Source organism: Pan paniscus, chromosome 9 (assembly GCF_029289425.2).
Source record: "Pan paniscus chromosome 9, NHGRI_mPanPan1-v2.0_pri, whole genome shotgun sequence".
NCBI lineage: Eukaryota > Metazoa > Chordata > Mammalia > Primates > Hominidae > Pan > Pan paniscus.
The window spans coordinates 119,534,297-119,557,694 of NC_073258.2; the positions used below are offsets into that span (position 1 = coordinate 119,534,297).

Genomic DNA, 23,398 nt, shown 5'->3' on the forward strand with positions numbered 1-23,398 from the left:
GACACAGGCATGCGCCACCATACCTGGCTAATTTTGTTAAGAAATGAGGTCTCTCTGTGTTGCACAGTCTGGTCTCCAACTCCAGGGCTCAAGTGATTGCCCCACTTCCGCCTCTCAAAGTGCTGGGATTATAGGCATGAGCCACCACACCCAGCCTGTATGTGTACTTTAAATGGGTACATTGCATGGTATGTAAACTACGTCTCAATAAAGCTGTTAAAAAATAACAAATGAGGCCAGACGCGGTGGCTTCCGCCTGTAATCCCAGCACTTTGGGAGGCCAAGGCAGGCAGATCACAAGGTCAAGAGATCGAGACCATCCTGGCCAACATGGCGAAACCCTGTCTCTACTAAAAATACAAAAACTTAGCCGGGTGTGGTGGCACGTGCCTGTAGTCCCAGCTACTCGGGAGGCTAAGTCAGGAGAATTGCTTGAACCTGGGAGGTGGAGGTTGCAGTGAGCCAAGACCATGCCACTGCATGCCAGCCTGGGAGACAGAGTCTTACTCTGTCTCAAAAAACAAAAACAAAAACAAATCAACAAAAAAAAAACAAATGAATGACTCCTAAGTAGGATGCTGTATCAATTTAACAAAAACACACCACAAATGGACTTAAAGTATAAAGGAAATGTATTGGCTCATTTAACTGAAAAGTATAGAGGAAATAAAGACTTTAGGTGTGGTACAGTCAAAACCTCCTTCTCCAGCAGTTGGAGCTCCAACTGTACAGGCTGCTACGCAGTTGAGGGAGAGTGAAATGGATATTGTGGAGACAACACCCACTATGACCATCCACTATGGTCCTAAGGGCAAAGAGAAAACAGGTGGCTCACGGCTGGGCGCAGTGGCTCATACCTGTAATCCCAGCACTTTGGGAGGTCGAGGCAGGCAGATCACTTGAGTCCAGGAGTTTGAGACTAGCCTGGGCAACATGGCCTGTCTCTATAAAGAATACAAAAAATTTAGCTGGGTTTGGTGGCACACGTCTATAGCACTAGCCTGGGCGACAGAGTGACACCCTGTCTCTACATTTTTTAAATAAATAAATAAATTGAAAAAATATATAGTAAAAAAGAAGAAAACAGAAGGGCAGGCCTGGCATGGTGGCTCATTCCTGTAATCCCAGCATTTTTGGAGGCTAAGATGGGAGGATCACTTGAGACTTTGAGAACAGCCTGGGCAACATATGAAGACCCCATCGCTATAAAAAAAATTTTTTTTAATACTTTGGGAGGCCAAGGCAGGCAGATCACTTAAGCCCAGGAGTTTGAGACCAGCTGGGCAACATGGTGAAACCTTGTCTCTACTAAAAAACAAACAAACAAACAAAACAATTTTTTTAATCAAAAAGAACGGCTGGGCACGGTGGTTTACTCCTGTAATCCCAGCACTTTGAGAGGCCAAGGCAGGCAGATCATCTGAGGTCGGGAGTTGGAGACCAGCCTGGCCAACATGGTGAAACCCCATCTCTACTAAGAATACAAAAATTAGCCAAGTGTGGTGGCATGCGCCTGTAATCCCAGCTATGTGGGAGGCTGAGGTGGGAGGATCACTTGAGCCCAGGAGGCGAAGGTTGCGGTGAGCCAAGATTGCACCACTACACTCCAGCCTGGGTGACAGAGCGAGACTGTGTCTCAAAAAATAATAATAAAATAAATAAATAAATCAAAAAGAAAATAAAGAAAGAAAACAGAAGGGCAAGTTCAAAGACAAATAGCAGAGCATGTGTGTACCAGTCATAGGAGCAATTCTCAGGAGGCCGAAGCCCTCTTTAGACTAAAAAGAGAAACAACTAAAGACTGTAATAAAGAACACTGTCCTTTAGGCCGGTCGCGGTGGCTCACGCCTGTAATCCCAGCACTTTGGGAGGCTGAGGCGGGCAGATCACGAGGTCAGGAGATCGCGACCATCCTGGCTAACATGGTGAAACCCTGTCTCTACTAAAAATACAAAAAATTAGCCGGGCGTGCTGGCAGGCACCTGTAGTCCCAGCTACTCTGGAGAATGAGGCAGGAGAATGGCATGAACCCGGGAGGCAGAGCTTGCAGTGAGCCGAGATCGTGCCACTGCACTCCAGCCTGGGTGACAGAGTGAGACTCTGTCTCAAAAAAAAATAAAAAATAAAAAGACACTGTCCTTTAAACACTTCAAAAGTGTTTAGGATTGACTGCTAATGGAGTATGAAAATGTTCTAAAATTAGATGGTAGTGATGGTTCCACAGGCTTGTAAATATACTAAAAAAGATTGAGGCCTAGCACGGTGGCTCACACCTGTAATCCCAACACTTTGGGAGGCTGAGGAGGTCAGATCACCTGAGGAGTTCAAGACCAGCCTGACCAAAATGGCGAAATCCTGTCTCTACCAAAAAATACAAAAAAATTAGCCAGGTGTGATGGTGCACACCTGAAGCCCCAACTACTCAGGAAGCTGAGGTGGGAGAATTGCTTAAACCAGGAGGTGGAGGTTGCAGTGAGCTGAGATCTTGCCACTGCACTCCAGCCTGGGCGACAGAGTGAGACACTGTCTCAAAAAAAAAAAAAAAAGTTAATGATCGCTGGGTGCAGTGGCTCATGCCTGTAATCCCAGCACTTTGGGAGGCTGAGGCGGGTGGATCACCTGAGGTCAGCAGTTCAAGACCAGCCTGGCCAACATGGTGAAACCCCGTCTCTACTAAAAACACAAAAATTAGCCGGGCATGATGGTGGGTGCCTGTAGTCCCAGCTACTTGGGAGGCTGAGGTGGGAGAATCACTTGAATCTGGGAGGCGGAGGTTTCAGTGAGCTGTGATCATGCCATTGTGCTCCAGTCTGGGCAACAAGAAAGACTCTGTCTCAAAAAAAAAAAAAAAAAGATTGAATTGTACACTTGAATATGTGTATTCTTTTTTTTTTCTTTGAGACGGAGTCTCACTCTGTCGCTCAGGCTGGAGTGCAGTGGTGAGATCTCTGCTCACTGCAAGCTCCGCCTCCCGGGTTCACGCCATTCTCCTGCCTCAGCCTCCCAAGTAGCTGGGACTGCAGGCACCTGCCACCACGCCCGGCTAATTTTTTGTATTTTTAGTAGAGACAGGGTTTCACCATGTTAGCCAGGATGGTCTTGGTCTCCTGACCTCGTGATCCACCTGCCTCGGCCTCCCAGCGTGCTGGGATTACAGGCATGAGCCACCACGCCCAGCCAAATATGTGTATTCTTTAAATGATATGTGATGACCAGCCATAGTGTCTCATGCCTGTAAGCCCAGCAGTTGGGGAGGCTGAGGTGGGAGAATCACTTGAGCCCAGGAGTTTGAGACCAGCCTAGGCAACGTAGTGAGACCCCATCTCTACTAAAAAAACAAAATTAGCTGTGCATGATAGTGTATGCATCTGTAGTCCCAGCTACTTGGAAGGAGGCAGGAGGATTGCTTGAGCCCAGGTGATTGAGGCTGCAGTGAGCTTTGACTGTACCACTGCACTCCAGCCTGGGAGACAGAGTGAGATGCTGTCTCAGGAAAAAAAAAACTTAAATAATATGTGAATTCTACTTCAATGAAGCTGGATTTCATAGTTTAGAGCAAGTAGGTAAGATATTAATCTAGTGCTTGGGCACATGGAGCCAGGAGAAAGGAGTTAAATGTAAACTGAAGCCCAAAGTGTGGGAAAGATAGTAAGTGAGCCTCTGTGTATTTCAAGGAGTTCAAGACTCTTGGGCCCAGATAAATTACCTCCTAGGGCACTGAAAGAACTTGTAGGTGTAGTAATTATTTAAACTAATTTATGAGAAATTATGGAGAATTGGGTGAGAGAAGAAAAGTTTTGGAGACAAGTACACATGGTTTTTTTTTTTTTTTTTGAGATGGAGTCTCACTCTGTCCCCCAGGATGGAGTCCAGTGGCATGATCCCGACTTACTGCAACCTCTGCCTCCCAGGTTCAAGCGATTCTCCTGCCTCAGCCTCCCGAGTAGCTGGGACTACAGGCATGTGCCACCACGCCCAGCTAATTTTTGTATTTTTAGTAGAGATGGGGGTTTCACCATTTTGGCCAGAATGGTCTCGATCTCTTGACCTCATGATCCACCCATTTTGGCCTCCCAAAGTGCTGGGATTACAAGCGTCAGCCACCGCACCCAGCCCCCAAACATGGATTTATTTATTTTGTGTGTTTGTATATGTTTAGTTTTATTGTAACAAACCAACTTGTACATTTTTGTTTTGTTTTGTTTTTGTTTTTGTTTTTGAGACAGTCTCACTCTGTTGCCCTGGCTGGAGTGCAGTGGCATGATCTCAGCTCACTGCAGCCTTTGCCTCCCGGGTTCAAGTGATTCTCCTGCCTCAGCCTCCCCAGTAGCTGGGACTGCAGGTGCATGCCACCACACCTGGCCAATTTTTTTTAATTTTTATTTTTAGTAGAGACAGGATTTCGCCATGTTGGCCAGGCTGGTCCCAAACTCCTGACCTCAGTTAATCCACCCTCCTTGGCCTCCCAAAGTGCTGGGATTGCAGGTGTGAGCCACTGCGCCTGGCCACAAGTCAACTTGTACATTTTTAATATTTAAAACTGAGCCTCTGGGCCAGGGATTGTGGCTACCTGCTGTAATCCCAGCCCTTTGGGAGGCCCCAGCCGGCAGATGGCTTGAGTTCAGGGGTTTGAGATCAGCCTGGGCAACATGGTGAAACTCCATCTCTACAAAAAATACAAAAATTAGCCAGGCATGGTGGCACATGCCTGTAGTCCCAGCTACTCGGGAGGCTGAGGCAGAAGAATAGCTTGAACTCAGGAGACGGAGGTTGCAATGAACTGAGATCACACCACTGCACTCCAGCCTGGGCGACAGAGCGAGACTCCATCTCTAAATAAATAAATAAATGTAAAACTTTATTTTAAAAGTGTTATCTTGGCCAGGCGTCGTGGCTCATGCTTGTAATCCTAGCACTTTGGGAGGCCAAGGTGGGCAGATTATCTGAGGCCAGGAGTTCGAGACCAGCCTGGCCAAGTTGGTGATCTCTACTAAAAATACAAAAATTAGCTGGGCGTGGCATGCGCCTGTAGTCCCAGCTACTAGGGAGGCTGAGGCGGGAGAATCGCTTGAACCCGGGAGGTGGAGGTTGCAGTGAGCCAAGGTTGTGCCAGTGCACCCTAGCCTGGCGACAGAGTGAGACTCCGTCTCAAAAAAAAAAAAAATCAAAAATTAGCCTGGCATGGTTGTGCATGCCTGTAATCCCAGCCAGCTACTCAGGAGGTTGAGGCAGGAGAATCACTTGAACCCAAGAGGCGGAGGTTGCAGTGAGCCGATATCATGTCACTGCACTCCAGCCTGGGCGACACAGTGAAACTCCATCTCAAAATAAAAGTGTTATCTTAACGATGTCTGTTAAACAATATCATTAAATATGCCAAAGGAGAAGCCATGTTGTCAAAATGCCTACTTAACCCACCGAAATATCTCAAATTCTCCCTTTGCTGATTTTCTATAACCCTGTTTTTTAAAGGTTTTTTTCTCCCTTTTTTTTTTTTTTTTTTTTTTGAGATACAGTCTCACTCTTTTCCCCAGGCTGGAGTGCAGTGGCACAATCTCGGCTCATTGCAACCTCCACCTCCCAGGTTTAAATGATTCTCCTGCCCGAGCTTCCTGAGTAGCAGGGATTACAAGCATCCGCCACCACGCCCGGCTAATTTTTGTATTTTTAGTAGAGACAGGGTTTCACCATTTTGGCCAGGCTGGTCTCAAACTCCTGACCTCAAGTGATCCACCCACCTTAGCCTCCCAAAGTGCCTGAATTACAGATGTGAGCCACCGCGCCCAGTCTCAATTCACATTTAACTCCCTTCTCCTGGCCTTTTTTTGCCTTTTTTTAAACAGGAGAAAGTAGATGGATACATGTTGGTAAATGCTAACTGTCCATGTTCACACAGAGACACAGTGAACTCTCTGAGCCCAATACACAGAGAAAGGAGGAAAAAAGCAAGAATTCTATGCATAACTACATAGGGGCCTAGCACCCCCGAGCTTCCAGCAGAGCGAAGGAAGTAGGTTTTTCTTTTCTCCCACAGAGCTTGGTGGTGTTGATTCCATACAGTTTTTGTTCAGACAGGAAGGGATAAAAATGAATTTGGGATGGAAAGGGATAGAGACTCTTTTCCCACTCTGTTCTGCTCAAGGTGCATCCCCCCAAAATAACACCCATGGTATAAAGAAAAGAAACCTCAGGAACAGTGTGAATGGGCACAAGAGGGAAAAAACAAAAAGACCGCAACTTGCTCCCAGAAAATGGGGAACATTTTTTAAAAGGAAGGTTGGAATCCATCAGTGTTCTATTAGCCATCTCCTATTTCATCCTCCTCTCCTTTGTCAGTATCTTCCAACTCTTCATCATCATCTTCTTCTTTTTCTTTATCATCCATATCAGGAACCAAGTAGAGCTGTAATGGGTTTGGCCAAATATCATCTTTGATGACCTCTCCTAACTCTCCAGCACCTGCATCAAAATGCTCAGTGAACCAGGTAAAAAAGCTCTCCGATTCCTCACTCTGGCTGTATTCTGTGTCTGACTTGAATGCTTTATCAAATCCCCTCCAGATTTCCATTTGATTGCAGTGGACTTTGAAGATGGATCACCACTCTCATTCAGGTGAAATTCTTTGGAGAACTTTATTTTCATAGTAAGAATTTTCATCAAAATAAACATCTATTCTGTAACCTAATAAATATCTTCATATTCTGTCAATTCAACTCTGGTCAAATAATGCAGTGCCTCTTTATCCTCCTCCCCAAGCAGTGTAAACACTTGTGGATTGTTGACAAATATTATTACCCCAAAATTTGGGATTTTGGCAATCAACTCTGATCTCTTTGGAAAAAATGGTTGGCGGAGTTTGCCATATTTCTTTTTCTAGCTTCAAAATCTCCTCACTGGCTTGTTCATTAAGTCTATTTCATTTTGTACTTTATCAATAAGTTCAATTGCTTCCGCTGGTTTTTTTTCTGTCTTCTTCTGCAAGCCCAGAGAGATGGATGTCTTCTCTGGTCTCAGAGCACAAGGCAGACTTGGTTTCTTCTTTTGACGCAGTAGTAGAGACTGGCATTTCAGGGCCGTGCTGCTAGAAAAGTCCAACAACCAGACCACGAGTCTCATTGCTCAACAGAATGAAGCTCAGAAAACCACCCACAGATTTTTTTAAAGTGGCATGGATAGAATGAAAGTGAAAGGAGTCCTTCCAGAACCCTTAATAAAATCAAGCCTATTTCCAAGAAGATAAATTCTAAAAGGTAGGGACCTCATCTGCATATTCACGACAGTACCCTCAGCTCCTAACAGGCCCCAAATATTTGTTTAAAGTTGAGTGTTGACTCCTCCAGGGTTGACCACGGAGAGAGATCCCTGGTGCACAGTAGAAAGTGGGGAAGTAAGGGTACAAGGTGAATTGTGGGCAAAAAAGTCTTGGTGAAAGTTTGGGTTTTGGGGGGTTTTCGTTGTTATTGTTACAAATTTTGGTTTTGAATTTGGTTAAATGTTTTTATGCATCTGAGATAATCATATGGTTTTTCTCCTTTATTCTATTAACATGGCGAATTACATTAATTGATTTTCAAATGTTAAACCCAGCTTGCATTCCTAGAATAAACTCACTTTGGAAGGCTGTATTATCCTTTTTACATATTGCTGAGTTCAATTTGCTAATATTTTGTTAACAATTAACTCACCAGGGCCTAAGATTTTAAATTTCAAATCCAGTTTATTTAATTGATATAGGACTATTCACATATTTTATTTCTTCTTGAGTCAGTGTGGTCATTTGTGTCCTTCCAGGAATTTATTCATTTCATTTATGTTGTTAAATTTATATTGATAAAAAGTTGTTCATAATGTTCTATTATCTTTTCAATGTCTGTAGAAACAATAACGAAGTGCCCTCTTTTACTTGGACCAAAAACTAAATCTTGGGATAAGAGTCAAAACTTGGGGCTGCCAGGCACGGTGGCTGACACCTACAAGCTCAGTACCTTGGGAGGCTGAGGCAGGAGAATTGCTTGAGTCCAGGAGTTTGACACCATCCTGGGCAACATAGTGAGACCCCATCTCTTTAAAAAGTAAAAAGTTAGCCAGGCATGGTGTTGCAATCCTGTCATCCCAGCTACTCAGGAGGCTGAAGTAGGAAGATCATTTGGGCCCAGGAGTTCCAGGCTGCAGTGAGCCCTGATCCTGCCACTACACTCCAGCCTGGGTGACAAAGCAAGACTCTGTCTCTAAAAATAAACACATTAAATATAAACTACAGGGCCTAGCGTGGTGGCTCACGCCTGTAATTCCAGCACTTTGGGAGGCCGAGGCGGGCGGATCACTAGGTCAGGAGATTGAGACCATCCTGGCTAACACGGTGAAACCCTGTCTCTACTAAAAATACAAAAACTAGCTGGGCATGGTGGCAAGGGCCTTTAGTCCCAGCTACTCGGGAGGCTGAGGCAGCTGAATGGCGTGAACCCAGGAGGCGGAGCTTGCAGTGAGCCAAGATCTCGCCGCTGCACGCCAGCCTGGAGATGGTCCAAGTGCAGTGGTGTTTACAGCTAATTTATCACAACCAGTCACAGATTTATTTATTCCTTCTCCACTCCCTACTGCTTCACTTGACTAGCCAAACAACAACAACAACAACAACAAAAACCATGGAATTCTAGGCAAATCAGTTCCACACATAGCAATTGGCTTACGCCTGTTAATTCTCCTGAGCTGCTTTTTCCCTCCGTTGCCAGCCTTAGAGGATCAGTTTTTTATTTAAGGTTGTTAAGAAGAAAGGGGCCAGGCCGGGCGCTGTGGCTCAGGCCTGTAATCCCAGCACTTTGGGAGGCCAAGGCGGGGGGATCACGAGGTGAGGAGATGAAGACCGTCCTGGCTAACACGGTGAAACCCCGTCTCTACTAAAAATACAAAAAATTAGCCGGGCGTTCTGGCGGGCACCTGTAATCCCAGCTACTCCGGGGGCTGAGGCAGAAGAATTGCTTGAACCCAGGAGGCAAAGGTTGCAGTGAGCCAAGATCGTGCCACTGCACTCCAGCCTGGGCGACAGAGCTAGACTCCATCTCCAATCCAAAAAAAAAAAGAAGAAGAAGAAGAAAGGGGCCAGGCGCAGCGGCTTATGCCTGTAATCCCAGCACTTTGGGAGGCCAAGGCGGGTGGATCATTTGAGGTCAGGAGTTCGAGACCAGCCTGACTAACATGATGAAACCCCGTCTCCACTAAAAATACAAAAATTAGCCAGGCGTGGTGGCATGCACCTGTAATCCCAGCTACTTGGGAGGCTGAGGCTCAAGAATTGCTTAAGCCCAGGAGGCAGGGGTTTCAGGAAGCCAAGATCATGCCACTGCACTCCAGCCTGGGTGACAGAGTGAGACTCTGTCTGAAAAAAGCAAAACAAAATAAAACAAAAAAGAAGAAAGGGGCCAGGCACAATGGCACACACTGTAACCCCAGCACTTTGGGAGGCTGAAGCGGGCAGATCGCTTGAGCCCAGGAATTTGAGACCAGCCTGGGAAGTATGGCAAAACCCCTTCTCTACAAAAAAGAAAAAAAAAAAAAAAAAGTAGCCAGGTGTGGTGGTGGGCATCTGTGGTCCCAGCTACATGGGAGGCTGAGGCATGAGGATTGATTGAACCCGGAGGTCAAGGCTGCAGTAAGCCATGTTCGTATCACTGTACTCCAGCCTGGGTGACATAGTGAGACCCTATCTCAGAAAAAAAGAATAAGAAGAATGAGAGAGGTAGACTCCAGAAATGACAAATGGCAAGCTCAATGTTGATCTTAAGTGAAATTCTAGAATGGAATTTGTGGGCAACACAAAAAAAATTTGGTGGTTCTGAGAGCTGTCACATATTCACTAAGAGCAATTTTGCTGAACTTTATTTCCTTCTTGTCAAAGTATCTGTCTCCCTTGCACAGTCAGATTGTTTACACTAGTAGTTACCGAGGGCCAATTTCGTACCCAGCATTGTGCTAAGAGTGTAGATAGATACAATAGGGGTGAACCAAAAGGACATCCCCCCTGCCCTTACAATATAGTGAGGGACAATCGTTAAACCAATAAGCACGTGAATAAATATACCACTATAAACTGTGAGAAGGGGTATGAAGGATGGTAGAATGGTGGGAGAGTTTCACAGGAAGATCTGATTTAGATTTGGCAGCAGGCAGGAGGTTGGTCTAAGGAAAGCCTTTAAGAGGAACTCCTATTTAAAGATAAGTAAGAGGCCGGGCGTGGTGGCTCAAACCTGCAATCCCAGCACTTTGGGAGGCCGAGGTGGGTGGATCATGAGGTCAGGAGTTTGAGACTCGCCTGGCCAATATGGTGAAACCCTATCTCTACTAAAAAAAAAAAAAAAAAAAAAAATAGCCGGGCCTGGTGGTGCATGCCTGCAGTCCCAGCTACTCGGGAGGCTGAGGCAAAAGAATTGCTTGAACTCGGGAGGCAGAGGTTGCAGTGAGCCAAGATCGCACCACTGCACTCCAGCCTGGGCGACAGAGTGAGATTCCGTCTCAAAAATAAATAAATAAATAATAAAATAAAATAAAATAAAGATAAGTAAGAGTTAGCCAGGGAAGTAGTAGCAGAAAGAGTATTCTTTTTTTTGAGACAGAGTCTCGCTCTGTCTCCCAGGCTGGAGTGCAATGGCACGATTTCAGCTCACTGCAACCTCCACCTCCTGGGTTCAAGCAATTCTCCTGCCTCAGCCTCCCAAGTAGCTGAGATTACAGGCACACGTCACCACGCCTGGCTAATTTTTGTATTTTTAGTAAAAACGGGGTTTCACCATATTGGCCAGGCTGGTCTTGAACTCTTGACCTTGTGATCCACCCGCCTAGGCCTCCCAAAGTGCTGGGATTACAGGCATGAGCCACCGCGCCCAAGAGTTTTTTTTTTTTTTTCTGCAATGGAGTCTCGCTCTGTCACCCAGGCTGGAGTGCAATGGCTCGATCTCGGCTCACTGCAATCTCCACCTCCCAGCTTCAAGTGATTCTCCCGCCTCAGCCTTCTGAGTAGCTGAGATTACAGGCATGCATCACCACACCCAGCTAATTTTTTTATTTTTAGTAGAGACAGGGTTTCACCATATTGGCCAGGCTGGTCTCAAACTCCTGGCCTCATGTGATCCACCTGCCTCAGCCTCCCAAAGTGCTGGGCTGAAAAATATTCTGAGCAGAGTAAACAGCATGGGCAAAGACCTTGAGTCAGGAAAGTGATGAGTTTGAGGAACTGAGAGAAGGCTGATGTCACTGGAAAGCAGTAGGAGAGTGAGAGTTGGAGCTGGAGGGTGAACAGGTCAAAATTATGCAAGCTTTAAAGGGCACGAAGAGGTTGGCTTTTATCCTAGGGGTGCTAGAAAGTCATCAAAGTAGTTTGTGCAGGAATGTAGCCCAAATGATCCAATTTTGGTTTGGAAAAATTTAAACATAGGCAGTGGCTCATGCCTGTAATCCCAGCACTTCGGGAGGCCAAGGCAGGCAAATCAGTTGAGGTCAGGAGTTTGAAACCAGCTGGCCAACATGGTGAAATCCTGTCTCTAGTAAAAATGAAAAAATTAGCCTGATGTGTCAGCAGGCGCCTGTAATCCCAGCTACTCAGGAGGCTGAGGTACGAGAATCACATGAAGCAGGGGGGCAGAGGTTGCAGTGAGGCAAAATCGTGCCACTGCATTCCAGCCTGGACAACAGAGTGAGACTCCGACTCAAAAAAAACTTTTTTTTAAACTTATATGAGAATAGACACAGTTATATTATAGCACCCAAAATACCCATCAATAGCTTCAAATTATCATTTTATGGCCAATTTTTAGGATTTGGGAATAAAATAGAAATTCCCAGGAATTCTCAGAAATTCTTGATATTAAAAACTATTCCGTATTTTTATAACACTTTATTTAATGTTTTAAATGTTAGTATGCAAGATCGTCAAAGAAAAAGACTTTTTTTTTTAATTTTTAAATTTTTTTGAGACATGGTCTCTCTCTGTCACCTAGGCTGGAGTGCAGTGGTGCGATCTCAGCTCACTGCAACTTCTGCCTCGTGGGTTCAAGCGATTCTCCCGCCTCAACCTCCCTCCCAAAGTGCTGGAATTAAAGGCATGAGTCACTGTGCCCAGCCAAAAAAGTTAACATTCTTAAAATAAAAAACATAAACATGCAGGCTGGGCGCAGTGGCTCACACCTGTAATCCCAGTACTTTGGGAGGCTGAGGCGGGCGGATCACAAGGTCAAGAGATCGAGACCATCCTGGCTAACCCCGTGAAACCCCGTCTCTACTAAAAATACAAAAAATTAGCCGGGCGTGGTGGCGGGCGCCTGTAGTCCCAGCTACTCGGGAGGCTGAGGCAGGAGAATGGCGTGAACCCAGGAGGCAGAGCTTGCAGTGAGCCGAGATCGCGCCACTGCACTCCAGCCTGGGCGACAGAGCAAGATCCATCTCAAAAATAAATAAATAAATAAATAAATAAATAAATAAATAAATTAAATAAAAATTGCCAATGAGCATTATTGACTAGCATTCAAATAATCTAACATTGAGCTTTCCTAACACTATACAGAATCCCAGATTAAAATTCCCAGTTTTTGTATTTACCAAAATTTGTTACTTCTTGGATCACCACTCATTGGATTTATATAAAGCAAATTTATAAATAGCTCATTACTATTTATTTTACTTGCAGAAATGCCTGTGCTTAGCAGCAGACAGGGCCATGAGCACATACTTCTGACATGGCAGTGAAGGCGAATTGACAGGGATGGGTTCATGCTATGTTTTGGAGTGGGCAACACCATCAGGATATTACAACTCTTTTTTAAAAAAAGTTTTAATTGTTTAAATAAATTTTTAATTTTAATTTTTGTGGGTACATAGTGGGTGTATATATTTATGGGATACATGAGATGTTTTGATATAGGCATGCAATGATTATACAACCCATTTTAATAGTCTCAATGCGCTCCATCATCATTTTGTTGACACAGTAACAGTCTGAGCTAACAGGATGGGTATTAGAAACTAAGAAGGAACCGGGCGCAGTGGCTCACGCCTGTAATCCCAGCACTTTGGGAGGCCGAGGCAGGTGGATCACCTGAGGTCAGGAGTTCAAGACCAGCCTGACCAACATGGAGAAACCCTGTCTCTACTAAAAATACAAAATTAGCTGGGGTGGTGGCGCATGCCTATAATCCCAGTTACTCGGGAGGCTGAGGCAGGAGAATCGCTTGAACCCAGGAGGCGGAGGTTGCGGTGAGCCAAGATCGCGCCATTGCACCCAGCCTGGGCAAAAAGAGCGAAACGCCATCTCAAAAAAAAAAAAAAGAAAAGAAAAGAAAAAGAAACTAAGAGGGAAATAAGGCCGGGCGTGGTGGCTCATGCTTGTAATCCCAGCACTTTCAGAGGCCAAGGAGGGTGGATCACTTGAGGCCAGGAATTCAAGACCAGCCTGGCTAACATGGTAAAACCGCATCTCTACCCAAAATACAAAAGTTAGCCAGGCTTGGTGGGACACGCCTGTAATCCTAACTACTCGGGAGGCTGAGGCAGGAGAATCACTTCAAACCAGGAGGTGGAGGTTACAGAGAGCTGAGATTATGCCACTGCATCCCATCCTGAGTGACAGAGACTCTGTCTGAAAAAAAGAAAGAAAGAAAGAAAGAAAAGAAACTAAGAGGGAAATGAGATTGGATAGTTGGGGTGGGTGAGGACTCTCAGAAAGGAGGGAGGGCTTCCCAGCAGAAGAGGCGTGTTTTCGTGCGTAAGAAGTGGCTGGGGAAAGCGAAAGCAGTGGGGGCACCCATGATGAGACTGGCTGGCTCTAGAAACATTAGTGGGATTTCGCCCACACTTGCTTGGGTAACTTTCTGTTGTCATTGGGAAGCCAGTGGGACTTTCTCGTCCAAGATGAACCAGGGCCCATACACTTGCCACTTTCACTTGTTCCTACAGGCTGTGTCATGTCTTGGCTGCCTCAGGGTGCAGGGACTATGCTCATACAGTAGGAAGGTAACGGCATACACAAATTAGGTGATTACAGGTCTCACACTTGTCAGTTGGCTCCATTCCATTTCATACTTGGTTCTTTCTCTTCCATGATTTCTATTTTGTTTCTTGAACAGACCCGGACTCTGTAAACTGAAACGTTTGGTAAATTCCCTTCCTTGCCAGTTTACACTGACTTTGTACCCACAGTTCAAGGCTAAATCCCTTTTGGTCTGGGCTAGTGGTTGCCAAATCCCTTTTTGTCTGGGCTAGCCATTTCATGTAGAGACTGCTTCTCTACCTATACGCTTATTCAAATGCAGTAGTGAAATAAAATCAATGCACAGCCATACAATTACTACATAGCCTGTGTAAAGAATGATGCAGATCTATTTATATACAAATATGGTAAGCTCCATAATATATTATTAGATTTTTAAAAAGTAAGTCTCCAGACAACATTTATAGTAGTATTTTGCGTGTGTGTGTTTATAATTGCATAGATATAGTTCTGGAAGGATACATGCTAAACTCAACTCTAACAAGTGTGTATATGACAGGAATGAAATAACTCTATTTTTTAGTTTGTTTTAAAATTATTTTAATTTGCAAGCATCACTTCTATAATGTGAAACAAAAATTAAAAACCTCAAACCGTTGCTCTTCTTGGAGTCACTTGAATTGGTAGCCCTGAAGAAAATTCCTAAATTAGACTTTCTTCTGTTCTTGACTGAACGAGGATGAATGAGTCACCCAATCCTGTGCCAGGTACAGGAATAAATGCTGGACAGTTACAGATGAAAGAGAGCATGTTGCCCTTTAAGGACTTCAAAGTTTACAGAGAGACCAGAAAACAAGAAATTAAAGTACAGTATGATATATGCCACAGAGCTATACCTTGGAAAGAAAAAGGATGGACAGCACAGACTTTAAAGCGGTAACAGGAGGTGGGTAGGAAAGCCTTCCAGAGAAGGTAAGAATCGAGAGGAGTCTTTTATTTTCCCTGTTACTTTATTATTAAAAAATGTCAAACATAACTGAAAGGTTGAAACATCTGCAGATCCACCACCTAGATTCAACGATTGAACATTTTGTTGTATTCACTAGATACGTAATACAAATAAATAAATGCAAAGCCATTTGAAGTTTCACCCCTAAATATTTAAACCCCAACTCCTAAGAATGACATTATCTTACATAACCACAATGCCGTTATCAAACATAAAAATAACATTAAGGGCTGGGCATGGTGGCTCACGCCTGTAATCCCAGCATGGTGACTCAGGCCTATAATCCCAGCACTTTGGGAGGCTGAGGCAGTGGATCACCAGGTCAGGAGTTCGAGACCAGCCTGGCCAACATGGTGAAACTCCATCTCTACTAAAAATACAAAAAATTAGCCAGGTGTGGTGGCAGGCGCCTATAATCCCAGATACTCGGGAGGCTGAGGCAGAAGAATCGCTTGAACCTGGGAGGTGGAGGTTGCAGTGAGCCAAGACTATGCCACTGCACTCCAGCCTGGGAGACACAGCGAGACTCTGTCTCAAAAAAAAAAAAAAAAAGGCAGAAATGAAGCCTCCCGAGTAGCTGGGACTACAGGCATGCGCCACAACACCCAGCTAATTTTTGTATTTTTAGTAGAGATGAGGTTTCACCATACTGGCCAGGCTGGTCTCAAACTTCTGACCTCGTGATCCGCCCGCCTCAGCCTCCCAAAGTGCTGGGATTACAGGCGTGAGCCACCGCACCTTAGCCACAAGTATTATTCTCTAAATGTCATTGTGGTTAGATGTGGTGACAGAAGTGTTAGTGAGCTCTAGCTTGTCCTTGCTTTGCTCTGATCAGTGTCAAGAAATGCTTTCCAATTCCTGACCCTGTTGACCACCAGTGACCACCAGACACTTGGTGATGGATCCACAGAGGTGACGGCTGCCCAGATGGCTCTCCAGGAGCCTTCTCATCACAGCCCCATGTCAGTGGCCAGATGCACTTCCCTCCCCACATTGGTGACTCCTCTTTTGATTCTCTGACTAACCTCTTGGTCTTTCCTTTCCCCAGCTTCTTCTACAATTGTGGAAAGCATAGTTCCCATAATAAATTCCTTATCTCATCATTCATAAAGGTTCTACCTCCCTGACTGATACACTTACTGGTACTGGCCATGGTTTCAGGGGACAGATCATTAAGGATAGGAATTGGAAACTGGTTCTCTGACCTGATTAAACTTAAGTGCATTCATGATTGTTGCCAGCAGTAAACTTAAATTCTTAAACTCTACCTGTAATCACTTGTGATAAATGCTTATAGACGGCAAAGCTTTGGGTAGCCAAATATTTGCTGCTGTAGAACATTTTAGTAGAAATAGGAATGTAATGAGGAATGTTGGTTGCTTCTACATATGGGGAAAGTTTGGAGAAAGAAAATGATGAGCTAAAGGCTTTAAATTTCCATCCCAAGTTCTGGAAAATGGACCAAAAAACTTGAAGACTGCCTTTAAAAAAAACTCTCATCTCTGATAGCCTCAAGGTCAAGATTTCTGATCACCAAACACTAAGTGTCCACTTGCAGCAGACTGAATTTCAACGCAAAGTGAATTCATAACCTACCAGGGTGTCTTATGTTCAAAATAAGACATTGATTGGAAAGGAGTAAGACCCTGAGTCTTAGGATACAGACATATGGATGGATTCCTATGAGGTCAAAGACCTTAAACCAAGCTTGACCAACCTGTGGCCCTGCAGGCTGCATGTGGCCCAGGATGGCTTTGAATGTGCCCAACACAAATCCATAAACTTTCTTTTTTTTTTTTTTGGACAGAGTCTCCCTCTGTCACCCAGGCTGGAGTGCAGTGGCACGATCTTGGCTCACTGCAACCTCTGCCTCTCAGGTGCAAGTGATTCTCCTGCCTCAGCCTCCTAAGTAGCTGGGGTTACAGGCACGCACCACCACACCCAGCTATTTTTTTTGTATTTTTAGTAGATATGGGGTTTCACCATGTTGGCCAGGCTGATCTCGAACTCCTGACCTCAGGTGATCACCCGCCTCAACCTCCCAAAGTCCTGGGATTATAGGCTTGAGCCACCACACTCGGCCATAAACTTTCATTATGAGCTTTGGCCAGGCGCAGTGGGTCACATCTGTAATCACAGCACTTTGGGAGGCCGAGGCGGGTGGATCACCTAAGGTCAGGAGTTCAAGACTAGCCTGGCCAACATGGCGAAACCCTCTCTCCACTAAAAATACAAAAATTAGCCAGGCGTGGTGGCGGTCGCCTGTGATCCCAGCTACTTGGGAGGCTGAGGCAGGAGAATCGCTTGAACCCGGAAGGCTGAGGTTGCAGTGAGCCAAGACAGCACCACTGCATTCCAGCCTGGGCAACAAGAGTAAAACTGTGTCTCAAAAGAAAAAACAAAAACCACAACAACAACTATAAAAAACATTATGAGGTTTTTTGTGATCTTTTTCTTTCTTTTTCTTTCTTTTTTTTTTTTTTAGCTCATCAGCTATTGTTAGTGTATTTTAAGTGTGGCCCAAGACAATTCTTTCAATGTGCCCCAGGGAAGCCAAAAGATTGGACACCCCTGCCTTAAACCCTAAATTCAGCTAACCCTCCTTAGCCAAAAAAAAGTGACCTTCTTCTCTATCTGCAGTTAATCTTCCCTTACCTAAAGAACCTGGGATGACCTCCCCAGAGCTAGTGGCCTTTCAGGGGACTGTGATCCTCCTAGGAACCTAACCCTTCCACCTCTTTTAGATCTGTAAGCTCAGAGATTCAAGTCATAGCAGGCCCCAGGGTGACTCATGAGGAAATACCATACAAACCAAAAGAATATTGAGAGTTTGTCAATGTATACATTGCTTCATGTTTTTTTTTTTGACATAGTTTCATATTTACAGCAAAGTTATAAGAATAGTACAAACAATTCCTTTTATATTTTACCAAGATCCTCAAATGCTGATTTATACTGACTGAAACTCAGGGAATAGGTAGGGGAATAGATCTTGAAAGAGTGGGATCAGGATGGAAGACATACAATTTTGGATTTGGATGAATTTATTTATTTATTTATTTATTTATTCATTTATTTATTTATTATTTTTTGAGAGAGAGTTTCTCTCTGTTGCCCAGGCTGGAGTGCAGTGGCACAATCTTGGCTCACTGTAACCTCTGCTTCCTGGGTTCAAGTGATTTTCCTGCCTCAGCCTCCTGAGTAGATGGAATTACAGGCGCCTGCCACCATGCCCGGCTAAATTTTGTATTTTTAATAGAGATGGGGTTTCACCATGTTGGCCAGGCTGCTCTCAAACTCCTGACCTCAGGTGATCCACTCGCCTCGGCCTCCCAAAGTGCTGGGATTACAGGGTGAGCCACCACGCCTGGCCCGGATGAATTTATTAATAAGAATGCAAACCCTAAAAAGCCTTTATCAGCCAGGTGCAGTGGCTCACACTTGTGATCCCAACACTTTGGGAGGCTGAAGCAAGAGGATTGCTTGAGGCCAGGAGTTCGAGACCAGCCTGAGCAACATAGCAAGATCCCGTCTCTACAAGAAAACAAAATAAAATAAAATAAACCTTTCTGGCTGGGGAGAGACTGCCCCTCCCTGGGCTAGCCAGTTCTTAGAGATAGCAAAGAGCTCAGCCAGAAGCATGTCTTTGATATGCAAATGAACCAGCCCCAGAGCCACACCCCCTCTATCTGTCCTACACACCCCCAGAGGCAAAATTCCTCCGCCCAGGGCCAGGTCCCAGTCAATTAGGGACCAACCTATACCCCAAAGCCACTGAAATTATTCAAACTAGTCAATACTAAAGGTTCAACCCCACCCTACATTGCCTTTCCTGCAAAACCCCCCACCCCAAAGAGCAGTAGCCTAAACCTTCCCCACACTTCTGTCTTCTGCCATTTGACCACCCTGTGTCTTTTCCTTGGGGCCCTGCATGCTTCCTGTCCCTAGGATCCAAGAGTACAATAAACTCTGTTTTCCTGAGCCTTTCCTGTCTCTTGTGGCCATAACTTTTATGAGACTGGCCATCTCATTAAAGAATGCAAAGCAGCCAGGCACACACCTGGAATCCCAGCACTTTGGGAGGCCAAAGCAGGAGGAACACTTGAGGCCAGGAGTTTAATACCAGCAACATAGTGACACCCTCATCTCTATAAGAATATACTGTGGCGCACACCTGTAGTCCCAGCTACTCAGGAGGCTGAGGTGGAAGGATCGCCTGAGCGCAGGAGGTCAAGGCTGCAGTGAGAGTTAGGTTCATGCCATTCATTGCACTTCAGCCTGAGCAACAGAGAAAAATCCTGTCTCTAAAAAAAAAAAATAAATAAATAAATGTAAAAAAAAAATTTAAAGAAGCAAAATGTGTACTAAGCAGAGATTCTGAATTTAAGGTATCTGTTCAAGTTGTTTGGGAATGGCTTTAGAAGTTCGCTTTTTTTTTTCCCCTTGGGACAGAGTCTCACTCTGTTGCCCAGGCTGGAAGGCAGTGGCAAGACCTCGGCTCACTGCAACCTCCATCTTCCAGGTTCAGGCAATTCTCCTGCCTCAGCCTCCCAAGTAGCTGGGATTACAGGCGTGTGCCACCACACCCGGCTAATTTTTGTATTTTTAGTAGAGATGGGGTTTCACCATGTTGGCCAGGCTGGTCTCCAACTCCTGACCTCGTGATCCATCCTCCTCGGCCTCCCAAAGTGCTGGGATTACAGGCGTCAGCCACTGCACCCGGCCGACTTCTGACAATAAAGAGTAAGAGCCCTTCAATCAATTCTTAGATTAGAGACAGTCCCCAAACCCAGTCCCCTTGAATGAAGGAAAGATCCTTTGAGGAAGGATTTACTACACTGTCAAAAAGTTACACTGTAAATCTTCTTAGCATTTCCTCAAAGAGACCTGAAGCCATAACGCAGGGTGACTGTGCTTTGAGAAGGAGAAATGACCAGATACTTAGGAGTTAGTAAACCTCAGCTCTGAACTGGTGCTAATCCCTGGAGAACCAAAATGGCACTGCGTCCCATTGTCAGAGCAGAGGCTCATGGAAGTTAGATGATCTATGAAGTTTTGGCTTGGCTCCATCTCACAGCAAGCCCAGTAGTTCCCAGAACTCATCCCATCATTATTTCCCCAGTTCCAGAATGCACAGGTGGGTATACATTGCAGTTTAGATATATTCAGTAGGTGTATGAGTAGACATACTCAACAACATACTCTTTTTTTTTTTTTTTGAGACGGAGTCTCGCTCTGTCACCCAGGCTGGAGTGCAGTGGCGCAATCTCGGCTCACTGCAGACTCCGACTCCCGGGTTCATGCCGTTCTCCTGCCTCAGCTGCCCAAGTAGCTGGGACTACAGGTGCCCGCCACTACGCCCGGCTAATTTTTTGTATTTTTAGTAGAGATGGGGTTTCAGGGTGGTCTCGATTTCCTGACCTCGTGATCCACCTGCCTCAGCCTCCCAAAGTACTGGGATTACAGGCGTGAGCCACTGCGCCCGGCAACAACTGGTAGACTTCTTGTATTGGTTCTCTGACCCATGGCATGAAGGCTATCATGATAAAAAAGGCCAAGTGGAATCCACTAGAACTGTGTCTACATACTAAAATAGTAAACCAAAAACAGTATCACATTTCTGGAAGGCTTGATGAGATTAGTGCCACTAACAAGGTCTTGAAAGACACAGAGGTGGTAATTCCTACCATATCCCTGCTCAAATCACCTGTTTGCCTGTCAGCAGACTGAAGGACATAGGAGAATGAAAGTGGGTTATCCACAGCCTTGTAACTCCAATTGCAGCTGCTGTTCCAGGTATAATTTCATCGCTAAAGCAAATCAACACATCCCATGGCACTTGGTCGCTTTTTCTGTTGTGTTTTGTTTTTTGAGATAGCACCTTTCTCTGTCACCAAGACTGGAGTGCATTAGCACAATAGTTCACTGCAGTCTCCACCTCCTGAGTTCAAGTGATCTTCCCACCTCAGTCTCCCAAGCAGCTGTGACTCCAGGCACGCACTACAAGTTGTTGCTGCTTGTTGGCAGGATGCCTCAGTTCCTCACCACATGTTCCTCTCCTCAGACTAGATTATGACAGAGGTTAGAGAGTGCATGGAGCCCTGAGGTAGCGACATGAAGGTGTACTGCAGCCCTGCCAACTAAAAGAAAACTGCATCTGGTGGTCTTTTCTAAAAGGTATAGAGTAGAAAGCATTTCATAGATCAATTGCAAACCAAGTACCATGGTTGGCCAGGTACAGTGGCTCATGCCTGTAATCCAGCCTTTTGGGAAGCCAAGGGAGGAGGATCTCTTGAGCTCAGGAGTTCAAGACCAGCCTGAGCAACATGGCAAGACCCTGTCTGTACAAAATATTTTTTTTTTGAGATGGAGTTTCGCTCTTGTCGCCCAGGCTGGAGTACAATGATATGATCTCGGCTCACTGCAACCTCCGCCTCCTGGGTTCAAGTGATTCTCCTGCCTCAGCCTCCCAAATAGTTGGGATAACAGGCACCTGCCACCACGCCCAGCTAATTTTTGTATTTTTAGTAGAGACATGTTTCACCATGTTGATCAGGCTGGTCTCAAACTCCTGACCTCATGATCCGCCCACCTCAACCTCCCAAAGTGCTGGGATTACAGGCGTGAGCCACTGCGCCTGGCCAAAAATAATTTTTTTTTTTTAATTAGCCAGGTGTGATGTTGCATGACTATAGTCCCAGCTGCTTGGGAGGCTGAAATGGGAGAATCACTTGAGCCCAGGAGTTCAAGGTTTTGGTGAGCTGTGATTGAGCCACTGCACTCCAGCCCATCTCAAAAAAAAAAAAAAAAAAATGCTTTCACTTAAATATTGTTAGGAAATAAAAAAATGAGCCAGGCATGGTGGTGGGCGCCTATAGTCCCAGCTACTCAGGAGGCTTAGCAGGAGAATTGCTTGAACCTGGGAGGCGGAGGTTGCAGTGAGCCGAGATCGCGCCACTGCACTCCAGCCTGGGCGACAGAGTGAGACTCTGTCTCAAAAAACAGAATAAAATAATAATAAACTCATTGTGTGTCAACATAAATAACATACATAAATAACTTTTGCTAGGATCTGAATGTTGGCGTACTCCCCAAAATTCATATGTTGAAACCTAATCCCCAAGGTGATGATATTAAGAGGCGGGGTGTTTGGGAGGTAATTAGGTAATGAAGGCTCCACCCTTATCGAGGGATTAGTGCCTTTATAAAAGAGGCTTGAAGGAGCTTCCTTGCTCCTCACACCTTGTGAGGACACAAAGAAGGAGCCATCTATGAGGAACAGGCTTTCACCAGATACCAAAATTGCTGACACCTTGATCGTGGACTTCCCAACCTCCAGAATTATGAAAAATAAATTTCTGTTGTTTATATATTACTCAGCCTAAGGTATTTTGTTATAGCAGCCCAAACATACTCAAACACTTTTATGAAACACAACTATATTTCAAAAGGAAAAAGAAGTTGGTGAGAAAAGAGCGGCTTTGTTTTACATTTTTACAAATCTTATTCATCTCTGGCTTCACAGAAGACAGCTGGATTCTCATAACTGGTGCTGCATGTAGTCTAGTGTGATATCAGTCATTCTGTAGCCTCTGGAACATTCCACAGTTTTTTTTTGTGATAGAACAAGAGTGAAAATGGCATTTAAGCACTATAACAGTTCACAAATAATTTTTTTTTATTATTATTTTGTTAAGATGGAGTCTTGCTCTGTTGCCAGGCTGGAGGGCAGTGGTACGATCTCGGCTCATTGCAGCCTCCGCCTCCCGGATTCAAGCAATTCTCCTGCCTCAGCCTCCTAAGAAGCTGGAATTACAGGTGTGAGCCACTGTGCCTGGCCTAATTTTTATATTTTTAGTACAGATGGGGTTTCACCATGTTGGCCAGGCTGGTCTTGAACTCCTGGCCTCAAGGGATCTGCCTGCCTTGGCCTCCCAAAGTGCTGGGCTTATAGGCATGAGCCACTGTGCTCAGTCCAAATTTTTTTTCTTTTCTTTTCTTTTCTTTTTGAGACAGAGTTTCACTATTTTTGCCCAGGCTGGAGTGCAGTGGCGTGATCTCGGCTCATCGCAATCTCTGCCTTCCAGGTTCAAGCAATTCTCCTGCCTCAGCCTCCCAAGTAGCTGGGATTACAGGTGTCTGCCACCACACTCGGCTAATTTTTGTATTTTCAGTAGAGACGGGGTTTCATCATGTTAGTCAGGCTGGTCTTGAACTCCCGACTTCAGGTGATCTGCCTGCCTCGGCCTCTCAAAGTTCTGGGATTACAGGCGTTAACCACCATGCCCGGCTTATTTTCTTTTTTTAAAAAAATTTTTGGGGCCGGGCGCGGTGGCTCACGCCTGTAATCCCAGTTCTTTGGGAGGCCGAGGCGGGTGGATCACGAGGTCAGGAGATCGAGACCATCCTGGCTA

The 23,398-nt window shown here is 45.2% G+C and overlaps 1 long non-coding RNA gene and 1 pseudogene across 1 annotated transcript in view; both read right to left on the reverse strand.

Moving 5' to 3' along the window:
- Positions 1 to 2,921: 2,921 nt before the first annotated feature.
- LOC129393037 (protein SETSIP-like) lies at positions 2,922 to 7,116 on the reverse strand (annotated as a pseudogene).
- Positions 7,117 to 11,891: 4,775 nt separating this feature from the next.
- The window catches only part of LOC117975134 (uncharacterized), a 30,880-nt gene continuing 19,373 nt past the window's right edge, over positions 11,892 to 23,398 (reverse strand). The window contains exon 3 of the long non-coding RNA XR_008620275.2: positions 11,892 to 13,624. This is a non-coding gene — a long non-coding RNA (uncharacterized LOC117975134). The remainder of the gene's footprint in view (positions 13,625 to 23,398) is intronic.